This window comes from Staurois parvus, unplaced genomic scaffold (assembly GCF_062004578.1).
Source record: "Staurois parvus isolate SC_StPar_1 unplaced genomic scaffold, SC_StPar_1.0 ptg000316l, whole genome shotgun sequence".
NCBI lineage: Eukaryota > Metazoa > Chordata > Amphibia > Anura > Ranidae > Staurois > Staurois parvus.
In genome coordinates, this window is record NW_028318112.1 from 755,911 (window position 1) to 781,201 (window position 25,291).

Genomic DNA, 25,291 nt, shown 5'->3' on the forward strand with positions numbered 1-25,291 from the left:
ACAATAGAGATTCTAATGACAAAACATATAATAGTGGAGACAGAGGGCATCCCTGTCTTGTTCCATTTAGCATCCCAAAATACTCTGATAAATCCCCATTAACCATAATTGCTGCAGAGGTTACACTATATAACTTCCTTATCCATTCTCTCATTCTAACTCCCAACCCCAATACTTCCAGTGTGTCCATCATGTATCCCTAATCTACCCTATCGAATGCTTTTTCGGCATCGATCGAGAGCACCACCGCAGGGGATTTTTCTTTTCTACTTTTATGGATGAGGAACAAGGATCTCAAACCGTTGTCTCTACCCTCTCTCCCTGGGACAAAGCCCACCTGCTCTATATGTATCCATTCAGGCATTAGGTCTTTCAACCTATTTGCTAGAACTTTTGCGTATAATTAAGTATCTGTCTTCAATAAAGAAATCGGTCTATAACTTGAACATTGGGTGACATCCTTTCCTTCTTTATGGATGAGAACTACATGTGCTTGTAAGGATTCCCGCCTTATTTCCATCTCTCCCCCCAATGCATTCATGTATATCTTTAATTTAGGTACTAATAGTTCTTTATATTTTTTATAATACCTCACGGTATATCCATCTGGCCCTGGGCTTTTCCCAACCATGTTTTTTAATGCTACTCTGTACAGGAGACGTCTTCCTGCGTTATTTCTGATTCTAGGGAATTCAATTGTACTTCACTTAATTTCAATAATCCTGCGTTTTTTAAAATATGTCTTTTTTAAATTTTTCCTATTCCGTCATTATTTATAGAATTATGGGGGGTAATATTATATAAATTACTAAAATATTCTTTAAACACCCTAGCGATGTCTTTGGTTGAATATACTAATTCTCCTTTGGGATCTCTTATTTTTTCTATATAATTCCTAGATTTTTTTTTCCTCTGGGCCCTCAAATACTTTCCTGGCCTATCTCCCCATCTATACCTCTCACTAATCATTTTATTAAATACTCTTCTCTTTTCTTCTTCCAGGAAATTATTTAGTTCTTTTTTCTTATTTATTACCCTCTGCATTATCTTTTTTGTTACTCTACTTTTATGCATCTGTTCAAGTTCAGAGAGTTCCTTGAGGAGCCCATTAATTTTTTTTCTTCTTTCCCTTTTCTTCTTTGCTCCAATCACAATAAGGATTCCTCTGATATAAGCCTTATGAGCCTCCCATAAAGTTGCTACAGACACATCTCCTGTATCATTTTCCTCAAAAAATTGGTCTATTTCTTTTTTGATTCTTTGATCGGTCTCTTGATCCAGGAGAAGTGTCTCATTTAATCTCCATGCTGTTCCCCCTTTCAACTCCTTTCCCCATATCAATTTCATTGTAACAGGAGCATGATCCGATATTGACATTACTTCTATTTTCACCTTGACCAGAGACTCTATAAGTCAATGTTCCAACAGTATATAATCCAATCTCGAATACATCTCGTGTGCATGTGAGAAAAACGTATAGTCTCTATCCTTCATGTGCTTAATTCTCCATGTATCCACCAATTGACACTGAAATATCATCCGCTTCAAGGATCTCAGAGACCTGCTCTCCTCCCTCTGTACAGGAGAGGTCATATCTATCTGCGGGTCCATGCAAAGATTAAAATCTCCTGCCACAATCAAACCACCTTTTTTGAAATCCATTCATTTTTTCAAGACATTTTTTAAGAATATCTCCGGTTTCTTATTTGGACAATAAATATTCGCTACTGTACAATCTATTTCTTGTAATTTACCCTTTAAAAACAGAAATCTCCCTTCAGGATCTACCATTCTGTCCTTCAACTCAAACCTTATATTTTTCGCAAATCCTATTGCCACCCCCTTTGCTCTTCTAATTGGGGAATCTGCATAGAACCACACTGGGTAGTATCTAGAATTTAATTTCACGTTTGTTTCTCTCCCCAAATGTGTCTCCTGTAAGAAAACCACTGACGATGATTTGTGCTGAAGCTCCTTAAATAACCTGAATCTCTTCCCAGGGCTATTTAATCCATTAACATTGTAAGTTACAAACTGTATCTCTTCCATTCTCCTCTCTTACTAATGTGTCTCTCTCCATATCTCAGAGTCTTAACCTAACTGTTGCAGATCTATCCATTACTCAAACAAGCATTTTCCCAATTATTTCCGTAAAATTTTCTCCTTGGAAAATCTCTGGGAAACCACGTATCCTTAAGTTGCATCTTTTGCCCCTGTTCTCCTGATCTTCCAATTTATATAGAAGATTTCTCTGTTCTTTTCTCATTGCCATCAACCATCTCTCTAAGTTTTAATATGGCTTGAGCATGTTTATCCAGTTTTTCCTCCGTCTCTTCTACCCTCGATAATACCTGTCCCAAATCTTTATGCAGTTTCGCCATCTCCTGTTTTATTGATTTTTCTAATCCTTTAAACATTTCTGCCATTTCTATTTTAGTGGGCAATTGTGAGTTCTTATTTTGGTCTTCTATGTTCTCTGAATCTGCTATTTTTCCTAAATCTCCTTCCTCCATGTCTTGACTTATATTTGTTATTTCCAGGGATAATCTAGAACATTCTCCGGTACTATTTTCAGTCTCCGTCTCAGTTCTACCGCTTATTCCTTGTTGTCTCTCAGGGGTCTGTTTCTCTTGTTGTGGTATATATTTTTTAATTGAGCTTGTCTGGGGGGCCTTTGACCCACCTCCTTTTATCGCTTTATTTTTCATTCTGTTGTAATTTTTCTATATTCTCTTTTCTCTCTTTCTCTCCTTATCTCCCCCCTCCTTGGGACCTCTGTCAGCCTCCAAAACCCTTTGGAGATCCTCTCTGTTTTCATTTATCTTCCTTCCACTTCTTCTTTTAGCAAGACCCTCTGCAGTCCCGTGGGTGCCGTCCTCCCTCAATTTTACTACACAGTTCACTCAATGAATTTATTTCAGTGTATTTTATCACATCTGTCTCTCACTCACTCACCCTCATGTCCCCTTCTTCCTCCACACCGAATATTGTATGCCTCAAGTGTTCTCTCCTGGGGGAGTGGGGTAACAGCTTCAGTTTCCAGTGATGTAAGCCTTCAGGGGGGGCTCCCTCAGTGTATCCACAGAGGTCCCGGCAGATCTGACTGTGTTCTGATCGTAACATGGGGGGGGGGAAACAGAGAGGGGAGAGAGATCTGTCACTTCCACTGCTCCTCTTTGCCTGTCGGCTTCTCCCTCCTCCCAGGACTCCTTTGCGGCATGTCACATGACCGCTCAGGGTCCATCCTGCTCCTCCAAGCTGTCAGGGATCTCCGCTCTCCTCCTCCCTTCAGCCATGCTTTCCACCGCTGCTCGGCTCATCACAGCAGGGACCTCGCTCTTCACCCCAGGGGACCGTACCCAAACTTAGGTAGGTCCTAGTGGCAGCTCCCTCCGGGGTATTCTCTTCCATCCTAGCGGGACATCGGAGACGCCTGGTGCCGGGAGACCTCACATTGATCTCCCGCTTGGCGCCATGTCCAGGCTCCTCCCTCCTCGTATGGTGAGTTTGACCAAAGTAATTCTGAATCTAAACAACCAATGTGATATGGAAAGAAGATTCTCTTACTTACTCCCCACCAACACCACATTCCTAAAGGCTAGGTATTTATGGTCACTTAACCCTAATTGCACAATAAAATTCTGATAGCTCACAACATATGGAGTAATATTATTATATATATTGACTTTTAATGTTAATGTTACTGTTTTACTACAATTTCTTGTTTGTCTCCCTTATGCCCCTTCCCACTCCCCACTACCCATTCTTCCTCCCTCCCTCCCCTCTTCCCCCCTTACACTCTGGTTCCTTCAATACTGAATTGTAAGACACATGCTCCAGGCCTTGTACCCCCCTTAAGGGACCCTCATAATACGTCATAATAGGTCTATCCCAATTGTTGCCTTATCCATAGAATGAACCCACAAATGTATAACATTGAACCAGATACAGATTTCTCTTTTTAATGTTCATTACTGAAAATCCTCAATAAAAATGAGTTGAATTAAAAGTAATTTTAGTGGTCTTTTCTGCATTATGAGTCACCTTTCTATGTCTTATGTCCTGCTTGCAATCTACTTGTAGGAATCTGAGGATTTTGTATGCCTGTGGAGCAAGTAGATACGGATCAGTCATCCAACTCTGTGTTATAGCAGTTGTTGCAGGTAAGGTAATTTTGCTTATGGAGGATTGAGCACGGTGGAGGGTCATGTGTTTTGCACTTTTATGAATATAAGAAAGTGTGAGCACAATATATTAAAGATTTAAACAACAGTGGAGTTTTGAATATACTGCAATATTGAATGTTGCTTTTTGCAAGTGACACTGAGTGTGAAGAGAATTTGAATATGAGGGGAAGTCCATGGGAGGAAGAAGAGATTTGGATTGATGGGTGTGATTTTTTTTGTGGCTAGAGGTTTGAAGACACGGAGATGTTGAAGTGAAAAATAAGCTTTATTATACCCATTGATTGGTGTATGGATCCGAAAACCTGGTAAGAATCTTTGAAATTGAATCAACTGGATATGCTTACCTGTTGATCGATTTGAGGGAACAGCTACATATGTTTAAGTGCTGGACTTTTTGAATTTATATAGTTTTACACAGGGGTGGACTGACAACTCATGGGGCCCCCGGGCAATAGGGGATCATGGGGCCCCTGTGTCCTTGCCCTAACTCAAAAAAAGCCTATGAAAAAGCTACCAGGGGCATCTCATGGGGCCCCCTACTGGCCCTCGGGCAGTGCCCGACTTTCCAAATTTGTCAGTCCGCCCATGCTTTTACATATATTGTGCATTCATACCAGTCCCAACCCTTAAGGAGCTTAAAAGCTAAAGTCCCTAATTCATATATACCAAATTAGACAGGTGCTAATTATCCTACAGGCATGTCTTTGGAGTGTGGGAGGAAACCTATGTAGGTACAGGGGGAACATGCAAACTCCAGGCAGGTAGTGTGGTGGTTGGATTTTGAACTGATGACCCTAGTGCTGCTAAATCCATACCAGACCCTTATCCATGCATACAGCCTTTCTGGCCTGGAAAGGGAGGGGAAGCAAGAGTGCAACACTCCCCCAACCATACAAGTCCTTAACATTGGGAGGGTGCAGCAGTGAGCATGTTTATGGGGACAAGGATCGCATCCCTGGCCTAATAAATGTGGTAATGATAAAATGTGGAAGCCTCTTTAGAAAAAGGGGCCCCCATATAATCACCCCCCAAAAAGAAAGTGCGTGTATATATATATATATATATATATGTCACGGTATAGGGGCCTGCCAATTCTTAATCCCCTTATTAATGCCCTGTATCACATGCCCTCAGCATCCTGCTCTGTATCGTTCCAATTGTCCCCTGTGTCACTCAGCCAAATGGCCTAACTCAATGGCCTAATTCAATTACTGTGGGCCCCCCTCCCTCCCATCCAGATACCCTGCCAGCTCGCCGCACACCTCCCAAATTGCCTTTCATCTAGGCCGACATCATCGCTGCTCCCAGGATGTCCCTGTCACCAGCCTGATTCATCCCTGGCATCTAGTATTCACCCCTCCCCCTCTCATCCTGCGCCCATGGGATGAGAGGGGAGACTTCCACCACCCAGTCCTGTCTCTTCCTCTCTGGCAGCCAGGAGGTGGCAAGATTCACACCTCTCCATGGAGAAGTGCGAACCTCCCACAGGGATGGCCTGGGCTCCAGAGTCTAGCTGACGCCAGCGCTGGCCCGAAGCATCCCGCACAAGCTTAAGAGGCTGGTGCCGGGCGCTCCGGGTGCATTCCGTTGTGCAGTCATCAAGGAATCCCCAGCAGGACCTTTGTGACTAGACTCTGCCAACCCACCCCCAGCCTCACAGAGACCCCACAGGAGGAGAGAGACGGCCAGAGACAACCTGCCTGCCATTGCCAGAGACTACCCACCTGATCTGGACTCCACAGGTACCTGTGTTCCGCTTCTACCCCTGGGAGACCAGGCACCCTGTTGGATCTGTGAGTACCTGCTTCCCCCCTGTATTACCTGAACTGTTGCTGTGGTGACCCCTCGCACCCCCCTCCTTTGTCGGACTACCCCTGTTACAGGGACACCCCCTTGGATTTACCCTCTCTGCCCCAACCCCCTTATTGAAGGACTGCCATCTGTTTGTCTCAATAAAGCTTTGTGCGTTTGCCATCTACTCTGTGTGTCCTGTCCTGCCTTTCCTCCGTCACAATATATATATAAATATATATATATATATATATATATATATATACACACACACCAGGGTTTTTCAAAAAGTTTCCACACTTTTATATGTTCCTTGAAAACGGTGAGGGTGGAAGAAATAGTAATTGGTCATGTCTGAGAGTGTCATGTGACTAGTCCATCTGGCAAGCCAGCTGAACTTTCAGTTTCGTATTAGAGTTGTCATGCTGTAGTGAAATTCTTAATAAATAGAGTTAAAAAAAGGGTGGAAACTTTTTGAAGACCCCTCGTGTGTGTATATGTATATATATATATATGTCCTGCCTTCTCTGCAGTTATGAAAGGGTTACAGAGGATTACAGGCAGTATAACCTTTGATGTCCACACAGTAAAGAGTCGATGATTGATAACCGATGATCTTTTACTGATAACATGTGATCATAATGAGAATGAATGAATGTGCGGATGAATGTGGATAAATGCGGTAAAACTGAAATACAAACAGAATAAACAAACATAAGTACATATCTAACTTCCTAGCTATGTGCATAACATTCCACAGTACATAGGAAGGGTACTTACAGACTTTGGGGGTCTAATCAAGCCCATATGTGAAGAGGGAACAGCATCCCACATGTACTTGCATTGTAGAATTTCTTCAGTCTGAAGAGATGAGGTCACTTCCTCCCAAGTTAGCAAACAGGACGTCCCTAGCCTTAAAGGGACAGACACTGCTGAATGCTAAAGAATGCCTTGTGTAATACAAGGCAGCACACTCCCCACCTGGCATAATAATGATATGCCACTATTAAACTCTTGGAAGGAGTAAAACGACTTCCGTGATGGGTCTAAGGTACACCTTAGGGGTGCCCTGTTTTACTACTCTGACCTCTACTTTCCTGACTCTGCTATCACTATTAGCATCAGTCCCCACAATGAGTCCAATTGGCCACTCGTTCCTGTGGGCCTGAGAGTCTTTTAGTAGAACAACATCTCCAACTTGTAAGTTGGGCTTGTCGGCTTGCCATTTGTTGCGTGGTTGGAGGGTCATCAGGTACTCCTGTCTCCATCTCTTCCAGAAGATATCACATCTGATAATGGTGACATTGGCTTGCTCAAGATAGTCATTGTTACCCTGGTCAACACTGGCTGTTTTGCTGAAGGATCTGGCCAAGCAGATGAGTTTCCCTATGGCACGGATGAGTGACGTCCAGCTGGAAAACCTTTCGAACCTACATGAGCCAAGACCTTCTCTGGTGGTTAGAGTCTTGTAAACTGCAACTAGAGGTCTTACCTCTTTGTCTTGGTCTGGTTCTACAAACTGAAAAGTTCCTTTCTGATCAGTCTCTTCAGTTTCTGGTCCAGTCAAGAAGGATGGACCTGTGAACCAGTTAGTCTGTTTGAGGACAGCAGCTGGTACCAGTCTAGTCCCATGGTCAGCAGGGTTCTTGTCTGTACTGATGTGATGCCACTGTTCTGGACTTGTACACTTTCTCATACGTGTTACTCTGTTTGACACGTATGTGTAGAATCTTCTTGAAGCGTTGTGGATATAACCTAAAACAATGTTGCTGTCTGTGTAGAAGTTCACTGCATGGATCTCGATGTCCAGTTCTGCAATGAGTAAGTCTGCTATCTCCACAGCTAGGACAGCAGCACAAAGTTCTAAGCGTGGAACCGTGTGAGCAGGTCTTGGAGCCAGTTTGGACTTTCCCAAGATGAATCCTGCATGGCTTTGTCCCTGAGTGTCTATGACTCTAAGGTAGGCTACAGCTGCTATAGCCACGGTGGATGCATCTGAAAACACGTGTATCTCTCTTCGTTTTGTAACAGACAAAGAAACAGAGACGTATGGTCTTTGGATGCTAAATCGCTCAAGCTCCAGCAAAGAGTCTTTCCACAACTTCCACTGCATTTCTTTCTTTTCAGGTAGAGGTGTGTCCCAATCACTTTGTTCTAGCTCAGTTGTAATCTCTCTCAAAAGAGCTTTGCCTTGCATGGTGATGGGTGCTACGAACCCCAAGGGATCGTAAAGACGGTTGACCGTAGACAAGACACCTCGCTTTATGAAAGGCTTCTCTTCCCTGGATACTCGGAAGGTGAAGCTGTCAGTTTTCAAGTCCCAACTAAGCCCTAAGCTTCTTTGAAGGGGTGGTGAATCTGTACCTAGATCTAGGTCTTTGAGGTCTTTTGCACGGTCTTCTGCTGGGAATGCTTCCATTACTTTGCTGTTGTTGGAAGCCACTTTGTGCAGTCTTATGTTAGAGTCTGCTAGCAAGTCTCTAGTGTTTTTTAAAATGTTAATGGCTTCTCCACTACTGGAGAAGGAAGCAAGTCCATCGTCTACATAAAAGTTTTTCATAACAAATTGTTTGGCTTCAGGGTTGTGTCTGTCACCTTGCTGCGCTGCTCGTCTCAAGTTATAGATAGCGACAGCTGGTGAGGGACTGTTCCCAAACACATGTACTTTCATCCTATACTCTATGATACCTTTGTTGAGGTCGTTGTCTTCATACCATAGGAACCTCAGGTAGTCTCTGTGGTCTTCACGGACAAGGAAACAGTAGAACATCTGCTGTACATCTGCTGTTACTGCAACAAGTTCTCTTCGGAATCTGATAAGGACTCCAAGAAGTGTGTTGTTCAGGTCTGGTCCGCTGAGAAGTACATCATTAAGGGAAATACCTTCATGCTTTGCACTGGAATCAAATACTACACGTATCTGACCTGGTTTTTGAGGATGGTACACTCCGAATATTGGCAAGTACCAGCGTTCTTGTTTTTCATGCAGTGCTGGTGCTTTTTCAGCTTGATCTTTGTCAAAGATTTTCCGCATGAATTCTTGGAAGTGTTCTTTCATGTCTGGCTTTCTTTCAAGAGTGCGCTGCAATAGCGCAAGGCGTTTCTCTGCTTGCACTCTGTTGTTGGGAAGACGATGCCGTGGTGTACAGAATGGTAGTGGGGCTACCCAACTGCCTGCTTTGTCTTTGAAGACTTCTCTATCCATGATCTCAAGGAAGAGGTTATCTTCAACAGATGGTGCTAGTTTGTCATCATCTTGAGTTCTCTCAAACACTTTGTGGCCTAGCTGATCTGAATCTTCAGCTGAGGCTGTATCTTCCAGGAACCTCTGGATGTTCTGGGGATGTGTTGGGTTAGATAGTTTCTCTTTAATCTCCATGCTGTTGTTACATGGGCAAAGACATGATGTGCGACCGTTCTGCAGCAGATTTGTTCTGTAGACATTCACCTTTGCGGGTTTGTGAAGTCCGTTCAGACATACATTTCCAACGATAACCCATCCAAGATCAAGACGTTGAGCAAATGGTGCATTGTGCGGCCCATTGTATTGTTCTCTGACCTTGTGCACTCTCAGTATGTCTCTTCCTAGTAGAAGGACGATTGCAGCATCTGGGTTGAGTGTTGGGATCTTGTCTGCTATTCGCACGAGATGAGGGTAGTGACGTGCCACTTCAGGTGTGGGAATCTCTGACCTGTCATCTGGTATCATGTCACATTCTATGAGGGTAGGAAGAGTCAGCTGTGTCTTTCCATCTAATGACTCGATGGTGTAGTTGTTTGCTCTTCTCCCTGATGTCTCTATAACTCCAGAACATGTCTTCAAGGTGTATGGAGTTGAACTTCCTTTGTCACCAAAGAGGTCGAAGAACTCTGTCTTTGCTAGAGACCTGTTGCTTTGTTCGTCTAGGACTGTATACATCTTCACTGCCTTTTCTCTGAGACCGTTGGGATACACTTTGACTAAGCATATCTTGGAGCATGATCTAGAGAGTCCTGGTTCTGTACAGATCTCAGTACACTTTGAAGTTATCGCTGGTGTTGCACTTTCTTTTTGCTCCCCACCATGATCTTCTTGAGTTGCTGGAACTTCTGATCTCCATGGTGGTGGTCCTGGGTGCAGTGCTGACAGATGTCAGTCATTGTTGCATTCTGTGCACCGTATTTCTCTCTTACAGTCTTTTGCAAGATGTTGCATTGAGGCGCAGCATCTGAAACAAATGTGATTGTCTTTAAGGTAAGCCTTGCGCTCCTCTAATGTCTTACTTCTGAAACTGCGACATTTTCTTAGTGGATGAGGCTTGTTGTGTATTGGGCACTGTTTGTCTGGATCCTCAACTTCTTTGGTTGTGTTGTCTTCCTGATTGGCTGCAGCCTCAGGCGGGACTTCTGTCTTCCGCACAGACACTGTTGCTCTGCGTTCTTTGTAGTGTACTGGCAGCTGCTTCTCTGTCCTTGGGGAGCTTGCAACTCTCTTGTTCAGGAAGGCGAAGCTTGGGTCATTGCGTGTCTTAGCTTGGTCTACAACGAATTCAGCGAGGAAGACAAACGGTGGAAATGCAACTCGATAGTCTTTCTTGTATCTGGATGCTTGAGAGACCCACCTTTCTTGCAGGTTGAAAGGGAGCTTCTCGATTATGGGCTCTACTCCACGTGCTGTGTCTAAGTATAAGAGACCTGGCAGAGTTCCACTAGTCTTTGCTGCTTCTATCTCTAGGAGTAGGTCTCCAAGCTCTCTCAGCTTCTGATTGTCTTTGTTTGTCATTTTTGGGCAAGTTTCAATTTTCTTTAAAAGTGCTTCTTCTATTACTTCAGGTGACCCATAGCAGTCTTCCATTCTCTGCCAGACCATCGCAAGTCCTGCTGTTGCATCATGGACATGCACTGACCTGATTCTTTTGGCCTGCTCTGAGGATTCTGGTCCTAGGTATTTGGCGAGTAGGTCGAGCTTCTCTCTGTCTGTCAGCTCTAAGTTTTGGGTGCTGCTTAGGAAGGATGACCTCCAGGCCCAGTAGTTTTCAGGACGATCGTCAAACTTCAAGAGACCAGTGCTCACCATCTCACGGCGCATCAGGTATTTCGACATGTCTGTAACCCTTGCTGTGTCAGGTGCGTTTGTTCTGGGTACAAACGCGGGACTACTGGCTGATAGTGACTGATGGGTTCGTTGAGGTATTTGACTAAGTCTATTTTGGTCAGATGGTTGCTCTCCTCTATTGTAGTCTAGATCTGGTCTTGCACGAGGAGAGGTTATATCGCCATCTACTTGGTTTCTTAGCGTGTTGGCGGTTTGATATCTGAGCACGTGATTGGTTGACTTATCACGTGGCGGTTCAGGTTCAGTCTTGTAGTGATGCGTAACATCAAAGCTGTCTGCTCCCAACTGGGTCCTTGATGGTTTCGGTGCGTCACTAGGCTGTTTATCAGGGTATAGGATTGCTTGTGATTGTACATACTCACGGGTGCGTTGGAATGTACTGAGAGGTGTTATCAGGGTTTCCAGTACATCGCTCTCTACAAACTGAATATCTGCAGCTCTCGCGAGAACTTCGGCTTCAGCTATGGCTGCTGCAGCTATTTTCTGTTGCTGAAGTATGTGTAAAGAGGCTTGCACTTCTGCCTTTCTCCTAAGCGTTTCTGCTTTTCGCCTAAGCGTTTCTGCTTCTCTCCTTTTTATTTCAGCTTGACTCTTCTGCTGCTCTTCATCTAGGTAGCCTTGCTCTTTCATAAGCTCTGCTTCCTGTATGGCATAGGAGGCCATGGCGCATGCGGCCTCGGCCTTGGCTTGTGCCCTGGCGGCGATAGCGCTGACTGAAGACAAGTTTGTGACGCTAGAATGTCTGGAACTTGTATGCTTACTCCTGGCTGCCCCAGCACTGACTGACGATAGGTCTGTGACGTTTGAATGCCTGGAACTTGAACACTTAGATCTGGCGGTTTCTGCTTTGGATGACGACAGATCCGATTTGTTATAAGTTCTCGGCGTGCTGCATTGTGACCTAGTTTCCAGCGTACTGTGCATATTTTCTTCCTGTTTGCACGAGATTTTAGGAAGGGTTAATTTAGTGATATCTTTCATATCTTTCTCTGTGTCTGCGTGCTGCATTGTGCTTGAGTGGAGTACACAGCGTGTACACGAAGCTGAGTTAGTTTCACTTTGCTATGCCTAGACTGGCTGTGCTGTGGGGATTTCACACACACACGTGCTGCTGTATTAACAGTTAAGAGTCTTTTCTGTGTTGTGGGGCTTGCTGTAGTGTTTTCACACAATGTGCTCTGAAGTAACCGTGTAAGTCTTTTTACTGTCCTGCCTTCTCTGCAGTTATGAAAGGGTTACAGAGGATTACAGGCAGTATAACCTTTGATGTCCACACAGTAAAGAGTCGATGATTGATAACCGATGATCTTTTACTGATAACATGTGATCATAATGAGAATGAATGAATGTGCGGATGAATGTGGATAAATGCGGTAAAACTGAAATACAAACAAAATAAACAAACATAAGTACATATCTAACTTCCTAGCTATGTGCATAACATTCCACAGTACATAGGAAGGGTACTTACAGACTTTGGGGGTCTAATCAAGCCCATATGTGAAGAGGGAACAGCATCCCACATGTACTTGCATTGTAGAATTTCTTCAGTCTGAAGAGATGAGGTCACTTCCTCCCAAGTTAGCAAACAGGACGTCCCTAGCCTTAAAGGGACAGACACTGCTGAATGCTAAAGAATGCCTTGTGTAATACAAGGCAGCACAATATATATATATATATATTGTCTTCTGATCCAAAATCAGTCACATTCCACATTCACAGTCCAGTTATGTAGCTACAATGTCAATTATCATGAACAACATCCTGAGACCCTGACATGATGACTACTGTAACGAAGACCCAATTCCATCTCAGTCCATTGCTCGGCAGTTGATGAATGTCAACATACCATCCAGCAATACTGGCTGATATAAATAACCAAATATGGTCATGACTATGTCCATGTCATAACCCTGGATGCCTGCCAACTTATTTACAATTTGAAAGAAGTTGGCAGGTGGCAGGAAAAAGTCATTTAGTGGGTGTAGTAATACTGCCAACTAAACCAATGATTTTGGCTGCAGCAGGTCATTTATTAAAGGTATACTAAAGGTGAACTTCTTCACTGTGAGAAGAAATTTTATTATCTGTGAAATTTTATTATTTCCATTATCCAATCTTCCAATGCTAAAAAAATTATTGTTCCTGTGTGTGATTGAGTATTTATTAGAAAGTGAATTATCACATTCATTAAGATAAGGTAAATATTTCCTGGTATAAGGAAAATGCCCTTGCAAAGTGAAAAGCTTATTTTCCTTTAGCAAATCAACCCCATATAGTTCAGCTGTCAGAACTACAGTATGTAATGCACAGTTCACTACTATCTAAAGTACAACATAGTGTATAGAGTGCAGTGGTCAGTTTACTGTAGTGTATAGCACAGTTTGCAGAGTACAACATTTATGCAAGTCAATGGTTAGTAATGAGTGTCCCTTGATGTTGTTTGTGAGTGATGAGTGCCTTCCCTCAATCATTGGTGATTTGGGTGGTGGAGTCTTTGAATCCAAGCTTGGCAGAGGATCCAAACGAATCAAATGACTGCTATAGTGTTGCAGCTCCATATTGCCTGGTGGACCACCATCTAGTCCACAGGAGAGTCCATTTGTTTGGAGTGAAAGAATCAGAGTGTCAAGCCTCAGGAATCGATCTTGATATATATTTTTAAAAATAACATACTTCATTAAACATTTTTTCAACAAAACTTTGCACAACACTCTGGCCCTGATTTACTAAGAATAGTGCCCAACAGCAGAGCAGACGCTGAACATTCAGCCAGACTCAATTCAATCAATTAAGACCTTTCAGTGGTCCAAAACACATCTAGCAGGCAGATTGAAAGGCGTCTATCACATAGACGGAATTCTCTTTGTAAATATCTAGACAGCATAGGCGTATTTGTAGGAGCAATGACGGATATGGTCCCTAGGTGGCGCACAAGTGCAGGATTTGTTCACGTTTGCTTGTGTGCCTTGTTTTAATAGCATTTTAGGGGTTTGGGGGTTTTTTTGCTGCAATTATTGATGCCTCTATTAATTTTCTTGCCTTTTTTTTTCTCCAAAAATGATCAGCCAACTAATGTATTTCCTAAAGAATGTTACAAAGTCATACATACTTTTTTCAAATGTTGAACATTTTCAAACTTCTATCTCAAATAATTTGAATGCCTAGTTCTAATTTCCCAATCTAATTACAGGCATACCTCGGTTTACGAATTAAAAAAAATAATTAAAAAAATGGCATGGGTCCCCCCACTCATCCGTACCAAGCCCTTTGGGTCTGATATGGATTTTGAGGGGAACTCCAACACCAAAATTTAAAAAAAAATGGCATGGGGGTTCCCCCCAAAATTCATACCAGACGCTTATCAGACCATGCAGTCCAGCAGGTCAGGAAAGGGGGGGGGAACAAGCGAATGCCCCCCTTCCTGAACCATTCCAGGCCACATGCCCTCAAGATCAGGGGTGCTTTGGGGCAGAGGGGGCTCCCCCCAAAGCACCTTGTCCCCATGTTGATGGGGACAAGGGCCTCGTCCCCACAACCCTGGCCGGTGGTTTTGGGGGTCTGTGGGCAGGGGACTTATCGGAATCTGGAACCCCCCTTTAGCAAGGGGGCCCCCAGATCCCGCCCCACCCATGCGAATAAGTATGGGGTACATGGTCCTGCTACTCATTTACAAAAATCACGATGTCCGCTGCTGCCCCAAAAAAAGAATTTAAAAAAAGGCTCCGCTGCCGACGATGGCTCCCAGCTGTCTGCCTCTGTGCTGGCTTGACAGTTCTTAAATATATAAGGGGTGGGGGCCACCCAGTGACATCACGTGTGTGTTCCCACCTCCTTGTGACATCATTGACTCAGCATGCCCCGGTTGATGATGCCACAAGGAGGTGGGGCCACACGCGTGATGTCACTGGGTGGCCCCACCCCTTACATATTTAAAAACTGTCCAGCCAGCGGAGCCTTTTTTTTTTTTATCTGTTACAGTGGCTTAGTGGTTAGCACTCAGGGCTTGCAGCACTTGGGTCATGGGTTCTAACCCCAGTCATGGCAGCACCTGTCTGGAGTTTGTATGCTTTCTCTGTGCAAGTGTGTTTCTGCCAACATTCCAAAGAAATGCTGTTAGGTTAATTGGGTCTAGTATATGTATGAATTTGTGGCCTTAGAGTGTAAGCACCTTGACGTTACAGACTATTGTGAAGGCCCAAAATATGGAGGTCAGGGTTCTGTCAGTGCCAGGAATATTGATCAATCAATTAAGATTTTGGCTACTGACTAGAAAGTGGAGAGGGAGTAGAAGAGCTGCCTGGTGTATGCAGGACCGCTGATAAGGGGGGCCCAGCAGCTAAATTCCATTGTCAGCCTCCTGTCATTCTATCACGCAGCGGCTCAGTGTTATGAATGTTACCTGCGTTCCTGTTCTTCTGACAAGTTTGTCACTTTCAATTTTCTGTTTATCTTCGACTGCAACCTTGTTTCTTTCCTCTCCCCCAGACTGCTGATCCCTTTCCATTCACTGCTACAAACCATTCTCCTTATACAACTTGACCCCTCCCCCTGTCATCACCTCTTCCATCTGCAAATCTATGTATGATTAATGAATGTTACAAAGTCATACATCCTATTTTTGAATGTCAAAAAGAGTGGTGAAAAAATTAACTGGAATGCATAAAAAATACATTGGACCGTGTCAAAAACGCATCCAAAGCGCACCAGACACACAAAACCTGCATCAAAAATGTGCATGCAAAAATGCATCTGGAACACATCTAGACTGCGTTTCTAGAGTGTGAACCGGCTCTTAGGACTTGTTCACACTATTTGTGGTACAGAAACGCATGCAAGAGCACACGTTTACCAGGCCAAGCCACTGTATATAGCATAGGCTGGATTTGGAGCACGCCAAACAAGGCTCCACGCCCAATGAAGGCCACACCCACCTTCATTTGGTCTGAGAAAGTGATTGCACCTGATTAGCTGATTAATCCTCTTTCCACCTGCGTTAACCCTTGGCTATGTATCTATGTGCATCAATTCTGGTATACAGGCCCCACAAATCAAGGCCATTAGCATATCCAGAAATAAAGCAACAGTAAAACAAGTGTACCTGTGCAGAATATAACAGAAAATTGAACAGGGATGTGAAGGGGAACCCCATGGCAACATTTACTGGCACTATGGGCACTATTCATCGTATGAGTTAAGTCAGTCATATGACCACATCTCACATGCGATACTGAAAATGTCAATTTACTTTTGCTAGTATGCGGTTTTTCCCATAAATCGGAAAAAAAACTTGGGAATTCAAACATAAACAGACCTTACACGCCGGTCACATCAAAGCCGATTTTAAAATTGTGCGACAAAAGTTGCACGATTTCAAAATCAGGTGAGATACCGATTTCCTTGCAATTGGCAAGACATCTGACACAGATGTCTATGCAAATCACAACAAAAGTAGTACATGTACTACTTTTGAAATCGGTACAGCTCCAACCAAGTCAGAACCACACCAATATGACCGCTCTGATAGATGACAATAGGGTGCGACTTGGCATGCGTTTGCAAGTCTCAGGGCATTCAAATCGCATGGCGCAATTTCAGGTGCGATTTGGGAGTTGAAATCGTACCTGATATCGGATCTAATGAATGTGAGTGTTAACATATGCAATTTGCTGCAGCACGATTTCAAAAGTAGTTCTTGTATTACTTTTTCTGCAGTTTGTTGCGATTTCACATATAGACTACAATAGAAATCATAATGCAAAACACAATTGAAAATGCAAGAAATCGTTGGGAAATCTACAGAAAACGCGGTGAAATTGCAAACCAAAAACTCAATTTTAAATCGCATCCAGTGTGAACCAAGCAGTCAATGCAACAAAGGAAATAAATCTTTAAAGGCATGAGGGATTTATGTCGTGGTCCAGACATAAAGTATGTATCTGTCAGTACTGTCATGGATTGTTAAGGATTGGGGGGCTGCAGAGTTCCCCAAAAACTATGAGCCATCAGCTGTCAGTGGGGTTCCCTACTGACAGCTGAATCTAAAAAGAAACAAAGGTCAGCAATTAAGAAATAAAAAATAAAAATGGCGTGGGGTCCCCCTCCCATCCATACCAAGCCCTTCAGGTCTGGTATGGATTTAGAGAGGAAGCCCCACGCCAAAATTTAATGGCATGGGGCATGCAGCCCAGCAGGTCAGGAAATGAACCATACCAGGCCACATGCCCTCAATATAGGGGGGTGCTTTGGGGAAGGGGGGCTGACTTGTATAACCATATATGATTGATTAATGTTGTATTTTTGATATAATTGTAGACTGTATTGCAGATAGCCTTTCTCTTCATCTGAGGAAGCCCAGGTTGGGCAAAATATGTTAGGAAGTATCATCTGTGCATCACAGGAAACAGTCAAGCATGTTGCGATTGTTAAAGTCTGTTGTAACTATTCTTATTTAATGTATTTTTATTGACATTAATAAATTGTAAAAAACTCTTTTAACAAAAAGATTATTCTAATTAATATTACGCACTTTCAAAATCGCACAACCTACTCCTTTCTGCACAATTCCATTTTTACTGAAGTTTTGAAAAAGGTAAGTATAAAACATGGTCTTGGGGTATACCCCGGCCCACAAAATAATACTTCTAAACAAAACTAAAATAATAATCTAACAGTACAGTCTCTTCTGCTTAGACCCATACTTGGTCCACAATTCCATAGTCAGCATGAAAAATCAGATGGCCACATAATCCCTGTGACTTATGTAAGAGGCAAATAGTAACACTCGTACGAAGTGATGTGTTAATAAATTCCAAATCAAATCAATCCCTCAGTAGTAGCCGGGGACCCAGCTCCATCATCCAGGGAGTCTGCGGTAGACGTCAACCAAAGATTCCATACTTTGTCAATCTTTTGGGGCCAATCCCTAGATAGATAAGTTACTTTGTAAAGGGGGACAACTGAGTTGACCAATTTGTTCCAAAAAGGCAGGGTAGGGGCTCGGTATGATTTCCATTTCACCGCAATAACCTTTCTGGCATAAAATAACAAAAGACCCAGTAGAGTGCAGGCCATTCTGGTAACTGCCAGTGGTTCCACAAGTCCCAAATAAGCATACCCCCACTGTCAAAGAAATAGATATTTGTTAGAGTAGAAATAAACTGAGTCACATCTAACCAATAGGTTCTAATCTGTGGGCAGTCCCAAAATATATGAGTAAATCCAGCAGGGTCCCATAAGCACCTCCAACATCTAGAAGGGATAGTAGAGTATATGTAGAGTACAATAGATCCTATGAAGAATTTTAAATTGGATTAATCTATCCCTTGTTGCTATCAGTTGTTAAAAGGGGTATTCCCACATAACCTCCCAATATTCTCCATCTAAGTCAGGCTCCTCTGCTTGCTACGGAATTTGGAATGCATCCAACCCCACATGTATGGATGCCAATAATGCTTTATAAACCTTAGAAAGTCGTTTACATAAACGATCATCCCGATGGATAGATTCCACATCATCTATTTCCAGATGGAGCTCCGCAGAGCCAAATTGTGAGTGGAAAGCATGTTTGAACTATGAACAAAAAGTAGTTTGGCAAGTCAAATATACTTTTGAGGGTGTCAAATATGACCAGCTTTCCACTTTTACATACATGTTCCAAATATTTGATCCCCCTTAGTGGCCCATAAAGAAGGGTCTGGTATTGACTGGAATTCTGGGAGATTAGGATTAAATCAAAGTGGGATGTTGCGAGACCCATGTCCGCTAGAGGCATTATGTTTTATTACTGTGACATGCCAAGCTTTAATGATTGCTCGCATTGTAGAAGTGAGAGGTGGATAGGGGGCCCGCAGTCTTCTGTAGAGGAGATTGTGTAAGGCTTCGTAGAAGCCCGAGTAAGATGCCCCTAAAACCACAAAGGTATTAGTATTGTCTGAAATTATTCAATTATGGGCAGGGCTGAGCATGGCTGCTAAATGATAAGGTCTTTGTATGCCAGCCCTCCCTGCGTCCAGGACCTGCAGGGCAATTTACTGCTAAAATGAGTCGGATGAGATTGCCATAGGAAGGTTGATACTAAGGAGTCACACTGCCTAAAAAAAGTTATCGGAATCCAGAAAGGGGAGTGTCGTAAGAAATACAACAGCACTGGGAGAATTTTCATTTTGATTAAGTTTATTCATCTGAAAAGGCAACTGGGCCCAGGCCCTCAGATTCTGCTTACACCACTGTAATGCGGGCAACAAATTAAGTTTGCTAAAATCTTTAGTATTTGAGGAGATAATGACACCCAGATAACAGATGGTAGTCACCCACTGAAGGGGGAGCGCGATCTGCTACCGCTCTTGCCCCTGGGTCAATCGAGAGAATAAGTGAGTTGGTCCTGAGGCTGGGAAACTCCACAAAATGAGCAAGGAATTGCAAAGCCTCGGAAAGGGAGGGGCCTGGGTCATGAAGAAATAACATCAGGTCATTAGCATACAGTGTCAGTTTATCTTCTACAGGGCCCACCTGGATCCCGGCCACTCTAGATGACATCCTCAACGCTTCCGACAAGGGCTTTATATCCTAAGTGAACAGGGCAGGGGAAAGAGGGCGCCCCTGCCTCGCCCCCCTACGTATGGAGAATGGAGCTGAAAAGATTCCTGCCCAGTTTAATCTGTGCTACAGGCGTTTTGTATAAAATCTCAATCCACCTATGAAAAATAGGGCAAAACCCAAACACTTCTAGGACTGCCGTAATATAGTTCCACTGGACAGAGTCAAATGCTTTTTCAATGTCCAAAGCAACTAAAACCCTAGTAGAAGTATCATCTGGAGGAAGTTGAAGGTGCATGAGAACCCTGCATATATTGATATCTGTGGACTTTCCCGGCATGAATCTGGTTTGGTCAGTGTTAATAATGGATGGCAGGACCTTCATCAATCTGGTGGCCAGGACTTTAGTGAAAATTTTTAGATCATAGTTCGGTAGAGATATGTCTGTAGGAGGAAAAACAGGTTAAATCTTTACCAGGTTTTGTTATAAGCACTATGTGCATCAAGGCAGGAATCAAATAGCAGTTTTAGTTTAGGAAGCAGTATGGATGAGTGTTCCTTATACCATTCCCCAGGCAGTCCATCTTCACCAGGGGATTTATGGGGTGGGAATGAGCAAATTGTGGCCTCTATTTCAAGAGGAGTCAGGGGGGATTCCAAACTACCCACCTCTGGAGAGAGGGAGGGAAGGTGGATCCCCCAATGCATATAACATTTGGAGCTGATCCAACAAAGAAGGACACTTGCTGTTTGCAGGAGGGGTGGTGTCCTGCTTGTCCAGGCATTGCCTCAGGAGGGTCATGGCTGTAAAATAAACAAAATTTCTGTAAAATAGCGGCAGGATCAGTGATACGATTCCCAGTTGAGGATTTGAATTTTGGAATTACTGTGTGATAGCAGGTTAGCCAGGAGCCTCCCATTTTTGTCACTAGACTCAAAAAAGGTTACTGGTCAATCTTTTATTATCAGAATGTGTCAATGTAGTGTAATGAACATTCAAATCCCGTCTAGCACTTATCAGACAAGAATATGTCTTGGAGTCTGGATCCACTGTGAAATTTGCTACAGCTTCAGTCTCAATCTGCTCCAAATGAACTGAACAGGAAAAAGAGTGCCAACATTTGGAGCTGATCTGATAAGGAAGGACACTTGCTGATTGCAGGAGGGGTGGCGTTCTGCTTGCCCAGGCATTGTCTCAGGAGGGTCATGACTGCCATGGAGCCCAGGGTAAACACATAAAAAATGTTGAGCTAATAGGACCCTGTGGCATAAAAATAGCAAGGGGGACAATGAATCTTGATGCTTACAGGCAGAGCTCTGTGACCCTTGTGAGGGATACACTGCATGGTAAGCAGCCAGGAGTCAACATCTTCAGGGGTTTAAAAATAATTTGCGGATCTTCCATGTTGAAATCTCTGGCGACTGGGATACAACATGCTGTACTTGATTTCTTGTTCCAGAAGCCTCCATTGCACACCAGTGAAGGGCTTGCATTTCTGGTACAATTCTGTAGAGAAATCCTGTCAGGAAATGCCTGCCAGTAGTCCAGGTAAAGCTCCGCGGCGCACAAATATGCGCATGCGCAGGGTTCTGGTGAGCCGAACAGATGTGCGGGCGCCTAGACAGAGGCGTGCGCGTCTGGGCTCGCTCATGCGTACTCGCACACACGGGTGCGCGCCTGTCAATAATACTGGCGCCAAGAGGGCTATTTAAACTGGCTACTGTGGTTACCTCGTTGCCATATGGTCTTTTCCCCTGCTCTTGTTCCTGACCTTCTGTGATTGTTCCCTGTTGCCAAAACCAGCCTGTTTCCTGACTTCTGATTGATCGCCTCCTGCCCTGACTACCGGCCTGTCCTTGGATTGCTCTTCTGCCTGCTCCCACTTGATTGACCTCCTGTTATTGAACCTGGCCTGTAACCCGACTATTCTCCTGCCTGCCGTCTAAGCCTGATCTGTCTCATCTAATACCGAACCCGGCTCGTCTGACTCCGCTTCTCAACTCGGTGCTCCCGCATCCATCCATCTGGCACGAATACATCTGCACCCTGCTCTGGTGTGCTACTCATCAGTCCAACTGCTATCTCCAAACAGATCTCAGGCCCTCATACCCCACTGTGCTCCTGTGACCGCTGTCCCATTCTCAGCAGTCCTTGAGCGGGGGTTGTACGAGAGGTCTGCCTCTTCACGTCAGGCTCACTACCCAGGTACGTGACAGTACCATACGGCCATGTCTGAGCCTGCAAGAGGACCCTCTCCATTGGATGAGATCTGTCATCACCTGGCAGCGCTCACTCAAGCCGTCAAGACTCTGCAGGATGGTTATGCGCACTTGGAGGAACGCATGCAAACACTGGCCACACCTGCGTCTGTATCAGTGGATTCTGCTGCTCCAGCCATGACCAAAGATTCCACAGAGTCTGAATCCAGTGTGCCTACTCCTGAGCGTTTTAATGGAGACCGAAGCAAGTTTAGAGCGTTTCGTAACGCATGCCAACTGTATTTCAATCTCCAGCCAAGGACTTTTTCCACAGAGACTGTCAAGGTGGGGTTTCCTTGCTTCAAGGGGAACCACAAAGTTGGGTCCATTGTCTGTTAGGGAGCCACCACCCTCATCTTAATACCATGACTACGCTCTTCGACGCAATGGCCCAGCTGTATGACGACCCACAGCGGATCACCACCGCTGAAGCAGCATTACATGCTCTCCAACAAGGTCGACGAGGGGCCGAAGACTATGTCACTGAATTTAGACGCTGGAGTGGAGATACAAACTGGAATGACGCAGCTCTACATCACCAGTTCCGCTTGGGTCTGGCTGAACCCCTCAAGGACGAACTAGCTCGGGTTGGCATACCCGACACTCTGGAAGACCTGATCGCATTATTCATCCAGATTGATCGTCGCCTGCATGAACGCAGGTTAGAAAGGTCCAACCAACCTCTTAGGCCCACATGAATGCTACCTAAGTTTCCAGTCCAGCCTAACCGTCCTGCTAGGAATCCTGATCCTGAAACAACAGACACGTCTGAACCTATGCAACTTGGGCTGATGCGCCCCTCACTTACTCCAGAGGAACGCCAACGCCGTTGAGTCAATAACCTCTGCTTATACTGTGGAGAGTCCAGTCACTATTTGCATTCCTGCCCAGCTAAATTGCGTAAGTGCATGTCTATCTCTTCTGCTGCTCCTCCACCATGTTCTACCAGCACAACTCACCTGGCTGTACCCATTTCCTTCCAGCTTCCCGGAAGAACCGTATCGGTAACCGCGATTATTGACTCTGGGGCCTGCAGCTGCTTCATCGACCTTAACTTTGCAGCCCAACAACACTTTCCACTACAGTTGAAAGAGCACGGGTTGAACATATTCCTTGCTGACGGGTCTCTTATCAAGTCCGGACTAGTAAACGAGGAGACCCCACCAATCCTGACTACTGTAACTGAGCATCATCAAGAATTCCTACGTTTAGATGCAATCGCCTCTCCTCTATTCCCTGTTATTCTGGGCCTACCCTGGCTACGAGCACATGACCCACAAATTAACTGTGGGACCAGAAAGAACTAGTTTCCTTCTTCATATTGCCAAAGACATAGTTTATCTATGATATCCTCAGCCACACCTACATTACTCTATATGGACTCTGATACTGAACTCACCCAATAATTCCTCCAGTCTACCATGGCTACCTGGACGTTTTTAGTAAACGACGAGCAGATACTCTTCCTCCTTATCAATCCTACGATTGTCCTATCGATCTCCTTCCAGGATCCGAGATCTCCTTCGAGGGCATCTTTCCCCTATCCGAACGGGAAGTAGGAGTTCTGAGGGAATATATTGATGAAAACCTTCAAAAGGGGTTTATTCGGCCCTCCACATCCCCGGCAGGAGCCGGGATATTTTTCATGGGGAAGGACAAATCCTTACGACCCTGTGTGGACTATCGGGAGTTAAATAAAGTTACGGTTAAAAACCGGTACTCCCTTCCTCTGGTTCCTGAACTGTTCCAGAGACTCAAGACTGCTACTATTTTTACCAAGCTAGATTTAAGAGGGGCATATAACTTGGTTCGCATCTGGGAAGGAGACGAATAGAAGACGGCTTTTCGTACCCGATTCGGTCATTTTGAATATCTGGTCATGCCATTTGGATTGTGCAACGCACCTGCTACCTTCCAACACTTCATCAATGATGTCTTTAGAGACTACCTTGACATTTTCGTCTTAATCTACCTGGACGACATCTTAATGTTCTCCACATCTTTGGAAATACACCGGGAGCATATTAAAAATGTCCTGGGACGACTTCGCCAGCACGGGCTATATGCCAAAGCGGAAAAGTGTAATTTTGAGCAGTAGAGCATTCCATTTCTGGGTCTGATCATCTCTACAGCAAGAATCGAAATGGATCCCCAAAGGATTACAGCCATTCTGGAATGGCCGGTACCCTCAGACAAAAAGGGTGTCCAGCGATTCATTGGGTTCGCTAATTTCTATCAGAAATTCATCAAGAATTTTTCAAACCTTGTATCACCAATTACTCAACTCACCAAGCTAGGGGTTCATTTCCGCTGGACCCCTGAAACGCAGGCTGCTTTTGAGACTCTAAAAGAATTATTTACATCGGCTCCTATCTTAAGTCATCCGGACCCTTTACTACCATACATCCTGGAAGTAGATGCGTCTGAAAACGCAGTGGGGCAGTTCAGTCACAGAGGAAAGAACTTAAAGAATTGATGCATCTGGTAGCTTTCTTTTCCCGGAAATTCTCGTCAGATGAAAGGAACTACAATGTACGGGATTGAGAACTTCTGGCAATTAAAGTAGCTCTGGAAGAATGGAGATACTTGTTAGAAGGGGCTACACATCCAATTCTAATTTACACAGACCACAAGAATCTGGAATACCTAAGAACTGTTAAATGCCTCAAACCACGCCAGGCCAGGTGGGCACTGTTCTTCTCCAGATTTGCCTTCCATATCACCTACAGGCCAGGATCCAAGAACACCAAACCTGATGCGCTCTCATGCATGTTTGAGGATCCAAAAGATACCCCAAAACCAGATACCATCTTACCAGCAGGGAATTTTCTGTTACTTCAGACTAAACTCTTGTCCCAATTAAAGCAGGCATCAGCAGGAGCATCCAGTCCACCTGGATTCACAACTCAGAGCAAGGAGGGGCTTCTATGGAAAGGGGAGCAAATTTTGGTACCCGAGGAAACACAAACTCTTGTCCTGGGTTACTGCCATGATCACCCATTAGCAGGTCACTTCGGGGTCTCCAAAATGCTGGATCTAGCTCAGCGCACGTTCTGGTGGCCAGATATGGCTAAGGATTGTAAAACATATGGAAAAACATGCACCATCTGTAACCGAAACAAGACCACCCGAAATAAAGCCTAGGGATTGCTTAAACCCCTGCCGGTACCTGACAGGCCATGGAAGATGATAGCAATGGACTTTATAGTGGAACTTCCGCCTTCCCAAGGATATACCACTATCTTTGTAGTAGTGGACCGACTATCAAAAATGGCCCATTTTCTACCACTAAAGAATACACCTTCCGCTTCTGAGACTGTTTGGATCTTCATCAAAGAAATTGTTAGACTCTATGGGATTCCTATGAACATTGTCTCTGATCGGGGGGTACAATTCACGTTGAGATTTTGGAGATCACTAT

The 25,291-nt window shown here is 44.2% G+C and overlaps 1 protein-coding gene across 4 annotated transcripts in view; it reads left to right on the forward strand.

Moving 5' to 3' along the window:
- The window catches only part of CHADL (chondroadherin like), a 414,651-nt gene that overhangs the window by 89,112 nt on the left and 300,248 nt on the right, over window positions 1–25,291 (forward strand). Inside the window, exon 2 of one of the 4 annotated variants that reach the window (XM_089683619.1) lies at window positions 4,084–4,163. The exons of the other annotated variants lie outside the window; for them this stretch is intronic. The gene's annotated coding sequence lies outside the window, so the exon portion shown is untranslated. The remainder of the gene's footprint in view (window positions 1–4,083; window positions 4,164–25,291) is intronic. 4 annotated transcript variants of the gene reach the window in all.